Source organism: Chaetodon auriga, chromosome 7 (assembly GCF_051107435.1).
Source record: "Chaetodon auriga isolate fChaAug3 chromosome 7, fChaAug3.hap1, whole genome shotgun sequence".
NCBI lineage: Eukaryota > Metazoa > Chordata > Actinopteri > Chaetodontiformes > Chaetodontidae > Chaetodon > Chaetodon auriga.
This window is the reverse complement of record NC_135080.1, coordinates 24,410,337-24,419,027: the sequence shown is the minus strand read 5'-3', so window position 1 is coordinate 24,419,027 and position 8,691 is coordinate 24,410,337.

Genomic DNA, 8,691 nt, shown 5'->3' with positions numbered 1-8,691 from the left:
TTTGCAGTGCGTACAGCACACGGCCCTTGATTCAGATGAGGAAAACAGAGCCCTGAATGGGGGGAAAGGGGAGAAAAGGAAGACAAAAGAAGAGGGGTCTTTCTTCCAGAACAACAGACCAGCAAAAAAAAAAGGTTGGTCCACTGATAGATTGTGGATCTTCACTAAAATCAGATGCAATGCAATGTTTTTCACATTGGCTTTGTTTCATCACATATTTATTTTAAAGCTGATGGAGAACTGATGAGCACTGTACCATAACCCGAAACAGAACACATTTCAATGCAACATTTGAATTAAATTCAACAAAAATGAGCACTTCACTGGGAGTGAAGGGGAAGCTGAATTGGGGATTTGTTTTTTAAAAATCTAATTTAGTCATTATCAGAGCTGTGGGGTGTGTGGTGGCGTAGCATCCTTCTCTCTCTGTCCCTGTGTTTCCTGTCTGTGTCTCTGCTGTCACTATCACAATAAAGGCAGACTGTCAACAGTGTCACCTTAAAAAGCAAAAAAATAAAAATAAAAATGAAATCAGCACTGACCTTCAGAACAACTAACACTCGATGATAGGAACATAAACACACACACAGTGTCTTAAACTGTATATTAAATGAGGCAAATGTATGTGGACAGGTCAGGAGGTTTATTGACTGAGACGGGCCATCACCAGTGTCAGTGGACCGAGGGAAAAAAGGTGTGACGGTTAAAAAACATTTTTTCTATGCGCAGCACTTCTTTCATTGCAGAATACTGATTCTATCAAATAGAGTATTTATTAAATCTCAGCTTTTTAACTGCTGATCACACACAGAGAATCGAGCAGAGCACATGAGTTTACATCCAGAGAAACCCACATTACTAGATTACTGTTGTCTTTCTCAGGGTGTTCCACCGCAGTCTCTCGTAACGATGTTGTGGTTGGGGGAGAGTGTACCAAGCCGTCCCAGCGATTTCAAGTCATCGTGGTCTCATTACAGCAGGCTGTTGGTAATCCTCTGCCTTTGATCTGGGAGCTGAAGGGAGCTGTGTTTTACTGTAGTTCAAACAATGTTCTCCCTGCTCCCTCAGCACCTCCACCAGGAGCCCCGTGGTAGCTGAGGAGCCACAGCCTGACAACATGAGAGAGGGAAGCAGAGGCTGGGGGTTGGTTTGCTTTTCAGCTGGATGCAGGTGAGACAGCATCAAGAGGGTTCCTTGATGGTGTTTAAGTCAACCTGAGGTTAACCAGGAGAAGATTCATTCCTCTCTGTGTGTGTGTGTGTGTGTGTGTGTGTGTGTGTGTGTGTGTGTGTGTGTGTGTCGAACATTGTTTTGCATCATTTTGTGTTCTCAGAAAAATGTAGAGTTAAAAGATATTAAAAAAAAAAAAAAAAAATCCACATAGCAGCAACAAGTTGTGGTTTTAGAAGGAGTCATTTCAGATTTTTTTCTGTATCTTGACCATGAGAGCCGTGTTAAAAGAGCTGCCTGTCACAGCCACAAACGAGCAGGTGACACTGAACCAAAAACAGGAAAGATGCAAGCTGGAAAATGAAAACAATGACCTGAAAGATGCTAAAATGCTCTGAAGGGAACTGCAGAGTCTTTTGATAATTCTCTGTGGATTCGTCTCTACAAGCTATACCTTCACAGAGACGTAGTCATGCGATCCACTGGGGATGGATTAAAGCGAGGCCTGCTCTTTGTTCCTGATCCTTAGTTGAAATAACTTCATTACATGAATTGGTTGAAAATCGGATCCACGGTGCACTGACAGCGCTGCGCGTTTCTATACGTCATTGCTCCACTGGGCTTTCACCACAGATCCTTCTGTCATCATCCCAGAGAAACCAACCAATCAGGAACAAGCAGCTGCAACGATAAACAAGAATTGCAACATGAATTGTTACACTGTTTTTCTGAAAGACGTTGTTATATTTCTGTGCTGAATGACAATATTGTCACATTTGGTGTAGTGATACATCCACCTCTGACTTTACACACTTTTCTTTGGCGCTGTCAAAAGGCCTTCTGGGAAATGTAATGTATAAGCATTATTTTCTTACAACACATGACAAAATCAGCCATTGCTGTAAGAATATTTCAACTAGTTTTTCATGGGAATGAACTTTAGTGCACTGTCTTACTCTTTCTTATTGCAACCCACAGACACTGGTTTATAGGAGGATGGTTTGAAAGAGGTTACAGATTTTCCTTTATGCAGAAAATAAGGTTTTTATAGACAGGCAAGCTGCTCGCAGCTCTGTGAGGCTGTACAGTGCTGCTTTGAGCTCAATGCAAACACATGCTAAGCAGAAATGATATTTAGTTTAGCTTGTTAACATGCCAGCATTTGATAATTAGCCTTAATGCAACGTTCAGCTGAGGTTCATGAGAATGTCATTTTTGTTTTTCAGGTATTTGGTCATAACAGTTTTAGATAAGTGTTTGAAAAGTGTTCCCTGAGGAGAACGTGTGAAGGAGAGTCATTTTTTCCTCTCATCTCTGCGATAGGGAGCCGAGCACAGAGGGAACATCAAAACCAGCTGTAATTACAGCGTTCATACAACAATACTGCAGAGTGGCTGGTTCACACTCACAGCGGCACAAACACACACTGATGATGACGCTATGAAAAGTTAAGGGATCTCCAAAGACATTCATCCTGCTGGGGGCATGAATGTCTGAACCAAATGCTATGGAGATCCATCCAGTGGTTGTAAAGATGTTTCACAAATGTCAGCCTCAGTCAAAGGATCATCAGAGTCACTAGGATTCATCCTCTGAGCACCATGAACATCTGGTTAAAAGTTCATGGAGATCCCTCCAGTTGTTGTGAAGTCCTTTCAGTCTGGAGTGATGGACCCACCAACAGATAGCATAGGTGTAGGTGCTTAATCTTGGTAAGGAAAGAGATGAAACAGTGCTAAGATAAAAACAAAAAAAATCTTCCTTGATGCAGTATGATGAAAATGATCAGCGGTCATAGTGGTCAGGTTTCAGAAAAGAAGGTACAATTAAAAATTAAAACAGTCCTCAGAAAACCAACCAGAGTGTTTTGGATGTGATAAAATGGAGATAACAGCGTAAGAGTATCTGAGGGGGAGTTTTCCTTTAAATCTTAACTCACACAAAGCATGTTAAAGCAAAAAGGCAGTGTCCGGGTCTCTGGAGCACCCGTGGGACCAAGGCGGCGTTTCATTAACCTCTAGAAACTACACAGCTACAAGAAGTGAGGAAATCAAAGGCAGCTCTCTGCTATATCCACCACCTGAAGCTCAACATATCCCTGCTCAGGCTCTGTACACACACACACACACACACACACACACACACACACACACACACAGACAAACACACAACCCGTGGATTTTGTTATACCAATACGAGCATCATACAGTCTGATATGGCCTCACTAAAAGAACTTCTGTAGGATCGCGCTCATCGCTGGCTCATGTACCGCCGCTGCGGCTTTCTGTTTGTCCCTGATCTTCAACATTTTGGTAGAAGTGTGGATTCCAATAAAGGCTTGTTAAACAACAGATTTCATTCTCCGACTCAAGAGGGCCCTGCATGGCCCAGAGGCGTAAGCTGCTCCTTTGAACATCTAAATCCCCATGCAGTGTCTGACTTCCCTTTGTTATTCGCTGGTGGATGTTCCTTCACTGTTTTTTTGTGTGTACTATGGCTCTGGAAAGGCTCCAGTGGACCGTGTTCAGGGAGCTTTTAGCTGTAAAAGATCATCTCATTGAGATCATCAAGCCCCAGTTAATTGAACTTTTACATATCTTTGTAGGAGCTCAGGGTGAACATATTGTTTTAATAAAGAATTCATCAGCCAGAGATGGGGAGCCAGATTTAATGAGCTCCTCCCTGGATTAGAGATGAGAGACATGAAACAAACAGGCCGCTCTCAGCCCGAATGTCTGCTGCCCTCTCCTGCCTGCTGCTGTGAACACACACATCACACTCCGGTGCCTCGTAGAGTAGCCGGTGCGGTGAAAATGTTTCACTGCCAGAGTGCATGGTGTTTATCTGCATTTAATCTCCAGTGATGTGAAACACTGAGAACATGGTCGCTCTTTTGTGCGCAGGCAGCATGTCAGTAAATTCCACCAAACAGGCAAAGTGGGAAGGTGCCCTGCCCCCAAAGATCCAGACTCACTATTTGTCAGCTGGTTTTGGTATTTATATCAGTTCACATGACAAATTTTCAATCCTAACAATACAGGTTCTTCATTATGAACTCTGCTGTGGCCCTGTCATACCTTCTCTCTGCCCTGTGTCACATGTGCATCTTATTTTAATTCATATTAGGCTCACATTTTTCAAAATAAAGCTGTGTCTAAGCAAATTACTGCAAACTAGCGAACACACAGAAAACCTGAGGCCAGGTTCAGTTCCATCTTAGAACTGGTTTGAAGCCCCACAGCAGGTTAATCCAGCTGTGATGCATTCAGATCTGAATCTCAATCAGTGTGACAATCAGCTTTACTGGTTTCAGTTTACAAAGAGAGAGATGGTTTCCAGCAGCTCCCAAAGTACTCCACAGGGTCAAAGACAAATGTGTTCAATATATGCATATATATATACAGCGTACAGTTCACCCTGCTAAACACCTGTTTTGACAAAATATTGATTATCATGCAGCATTCAAAGGCTGATATGATTCATTTAGTTTTAAATAAAGCTACCGATGGCTGGTATTTCTGGTAATTAGCAAAATATTTTTTCATTTCACTCATGAGACACTGAGCATCTCCATTAGTCAAACGAATGAAATCTTTTCCTGTTGGCAGCTCCTGGATGCAGATTCTTAGCAGGTTTCTTTCTTAAAAACAAATTAAATACAATCAATAACTGACAATAACTGTTCCTTTAGGGCTGTAAGAAGGCCTTCTGGGAAATGTGACATATTTTACTGCAGTAATCCCATTCAAGTCTGAACCTACGAATGCAATATTATATAACAACAACATATAACAATATTCAATTTTGTTTTAATGTCAATCAACTTGTTTCCAATATCGTTTAAAAGTGAATTTTTCCGTGACTTGCCTTGTGCCTTACTTTTTTAGGACATTGTTGAAATAAGTTCCTGGAAGCAGACTGAACTATTCTTGTCTAACAAGCAGATGTTAAAAACCTGTTTTAAAATGATGTTTTTAGGTCTTAATTATAGACAAAAATGACTACAATGATAATTATTTTACATTGAGTAAAGGGGAAGTAGACAATGATGTTGAGGAAAGTGTGCACAACTTAAAATTAAATAGAATATTTATATAAAAAAATTAGTGTTGTTGAAGAAATGTAGAAAATATTTAATAATGTGATCTCACTTGGAGTTTTCCTTTAAATCTTTAGTCACACACTCTCATGCCAAAGCTAAAAGTTCCAGGTCTAACCACAAACCAGGTGTTGCTGGATCATTTCAAGACAAAAATAGCAACAAAAAACAACAACATGGCAATAAGATCTTTGCGAAAGGTTAATCAATGCTGACTTGTTGACCATTGCCGTCTATGAACCTGAACAGTATGTGAGGAATAACCTCTCTGTGGACCACCGGCGGAAGGTGGAAAAACTGAAACGTGAAGTGGAAAAATTCTCGGTTACAAGGAAAATGCTGCATTCAGTTTATGACCTAAGTAAAAGTAAACATGTAGGAGGTAAAATTTACTCAAGCGTATGAAGTAAACACTGAAGAAGACTTTAGTCTCAGTGAGCGAAGAGACCTTGAACCTCCAGTCTGCGAGATTTTCGTGCTTTCAAATCACTTGAAAATGAAAGAAAGAAAGAAAGAAAGAAAGAATGGATGTTCAAGCAGGTGAACTGTTATGTTATGACCACACTGAAGCCACTGGAAGCCACAAGATTAGCAGACAAACTGCTGTTAATGGCCGGCTTGATTACTTTCATTTGCTGCCACATAGGCCTGAACCCTTCTCTTCTGTTCTCTGCTCCATTGTGTCCCCAAATAATCTCACCACTGGACCTGTAAGGAAGAAATGTTGAATCTTGAGTGCTAACTTGTTCCCACAGCCCAGATCTGAGTAAAATTCCATCGAGTTTAATTGTCCTGAGGAATGCTTCTGACCTCGGTCAGTAGTTACCGAAAACAAAACCTCCCAGACAAAAGTGCGGTACTGTGGATAGATATGAGAATAAGAACAGTGCTGCACACAGTCAGCGCAACCGGGGACTGAAGCACTGTACATTGTTCTAGTTTCTGCTCCATTCAGCCCTATTTTTGATTGACTTTTGGAGCAGCAGAGATCAAAGGCAGGAGGAGACAAAAGATGAAAGAAGATAAAAGAAGAGCTGGAGGAAAGACATCCTAGAGACTGTCACCTCCCCATGTCGCCTCCAGTAGAGTGGCAAACAGGTTCTCCTGAAAAAAATCCTGAAACGGATGAAAAACTCTTTCAGCAGTTTCTCTTCGTATTGTTATGCAGGTTCCTGAAGGCTACTTCATTCAGGTATTTACAAAAGTCAGACCACACCACGGCTGTGTGGAAATGACTGTCTCCACTGATCTGTACTCTGCTTCCTGTCCACGCTGAGGAATGAACACAGGGAGAGTGGCGTGGCAGACAGAAGATGTTTAATATCCTGACAGAAATTCTCCTCATGTTTAGCCTCTGCCGCGTCTGCCGAGCCTCATCCGAGTTGTCCTTGAGACACGGTGTGCCAGATTCCTTCTGCTGTGTGTTTGAATTAGTCACCTCCCTCTGCTTATTGGTTCAGACTTGCTGTTGTCAAACAAAACACAGGTAGGAGCGCCTCACCCCATCGGCCTACAGGATGCCAAAGTTTGTAGACGATGATGTCGATGATGCTGATGATGATGACGGTGATGATGACATTGTTACCCCAGAGCAAACTGTTTCATGTGCTTTCAAATCAACAACCTTCAAAGTGGATCACCTTAAAGGAGCATTCCAACAATTTGACACAGTACTGTTCAGTCTGTGTAGTCTGTTCTGCTGTATTCTTCTGTGGATGACCTCTGTCAAGTCTGAGAAAATATCCCTGGTGTAACCTTAGCTTGGGCATGGCGAGTACAAATTCTTAACAGAGAGCCTGAATTACACACTTGGACGTGTGAGGCTTTCATACTTCACACGTCCAAGTTTGTAATTCAGGCTCGGGCGGGCGTTTTCTAACAAAGAGACGCTATCAAATTGCATCACTGGAATTAGATTCTGGCGTGTGACATATTAAAGGTGCCCTGTGGAGTTTTCAAACAAAACAAATAAAAACTGTGTTCACATTCAATCACTGTCTGTTTCCTGGAGGTCGTTAAGAGTCGGTGCTATTTATGTTTTAAATCTTGCATTATTTAGGGCATTTTTTGCTACCTTCTTCTTCACTGCCTTTATTGGCACATTGCTGGAGATCATTGGAAGAGCTAGTGTGAAACCAACAGCAGGAATGAGTATCGTGTCACCAGATGCTCACATACCCTCATAAACATCCTTGTGCACATGTACAACACTAACAAAACAGGCTCCCACTCGTAAGAACATCACTGAAGAGCACTAATAGTTGCCAAAAACCTGTTTTCATTCCCTGAAGGTCCAATATCAATGTCCCTCTGCGTCTCATACTGATGCTCATGATACCCTTGAGCGTCAGTATGAGATGCAGCAGGCCTTCAACCAACTCCAATGAAAATCATTAATATTAGACGCTCAACTGCTCCGGCCGTCCAACAAGCCCTCATCCCAGCAACCCAGAAGGCCTTTCTAACACATAGTTCATGTTATAGTTGCAGGTCAGTCCAGTCCAATACTACTTGGTGAAAACATTGTCCACCTTTAAGCTAAGCAGATGCTGTACGATTATATCAGACAAACTATGCATTCTAATTGGCTGTTCAGCATGGTCAAAATGCAGCTTGTGTGCTCACACTATACGGATCAATCGAACAAAACTGGTCAAACTTTTTCGGACTATTGATAAGGTGTCGCAACCCTGCTCAAACTGACCATCACACAAAAGCTGATTAGGTCTAAATGTGGTCTCATTGTAAAACTGCCAACTTTTGGGTTAAAATTACATTTACTCTGTGAAGAAGTAGAGACAGTGTGTGGTTTTATTGTGGAGACAGAGACAATTTCCAATTTCAGATTGTTACATTTTATAATGCATCCTTTTCTCTTCATTTCCGCCCTCCATCTACACCCAACAGCGCTGTTGTTGCTGGCTGGATGGATCTTAAATCAGGATATCTGCCATTTTGATCTTTTTTATGTGTTGTTTTTTAGATGACCTAATATTGAAATGTGGAGCTTTTTTGTAGTATGAACTCCATTATTCTATGTTCTCTTAGTATTAGAAGTAATGGCAGGAGGCCTGTGTGGAGCCACTCACAGCCCCACAGACACAGAGGTCTTCGGCCTGAGGGTATGCGTTATCTCTGTTTTCTCCAATACTCAATACTTGTTGCTCAACAGGGTTGAAATGGTCACCATGCCTGTATCAGACAATGGCTGTTTCACCTTTCAGCCACCCACTCTTTCTCAGCCCTCACTCACTGTGCACTTTTTTCACATTCTTTAGAAACTGGAGGAGTGAACTGCTGCTTGCAGCCAGGACTGTGTGATTCAACTTTTGGGAAGTGGACTCCTTTGGGAATAGGGAGGAGGCTGCAAAGGTCCAACGAACTTGGGGGGAGTGACTGAAGAGGGAGGGTGTGGCGGTGGT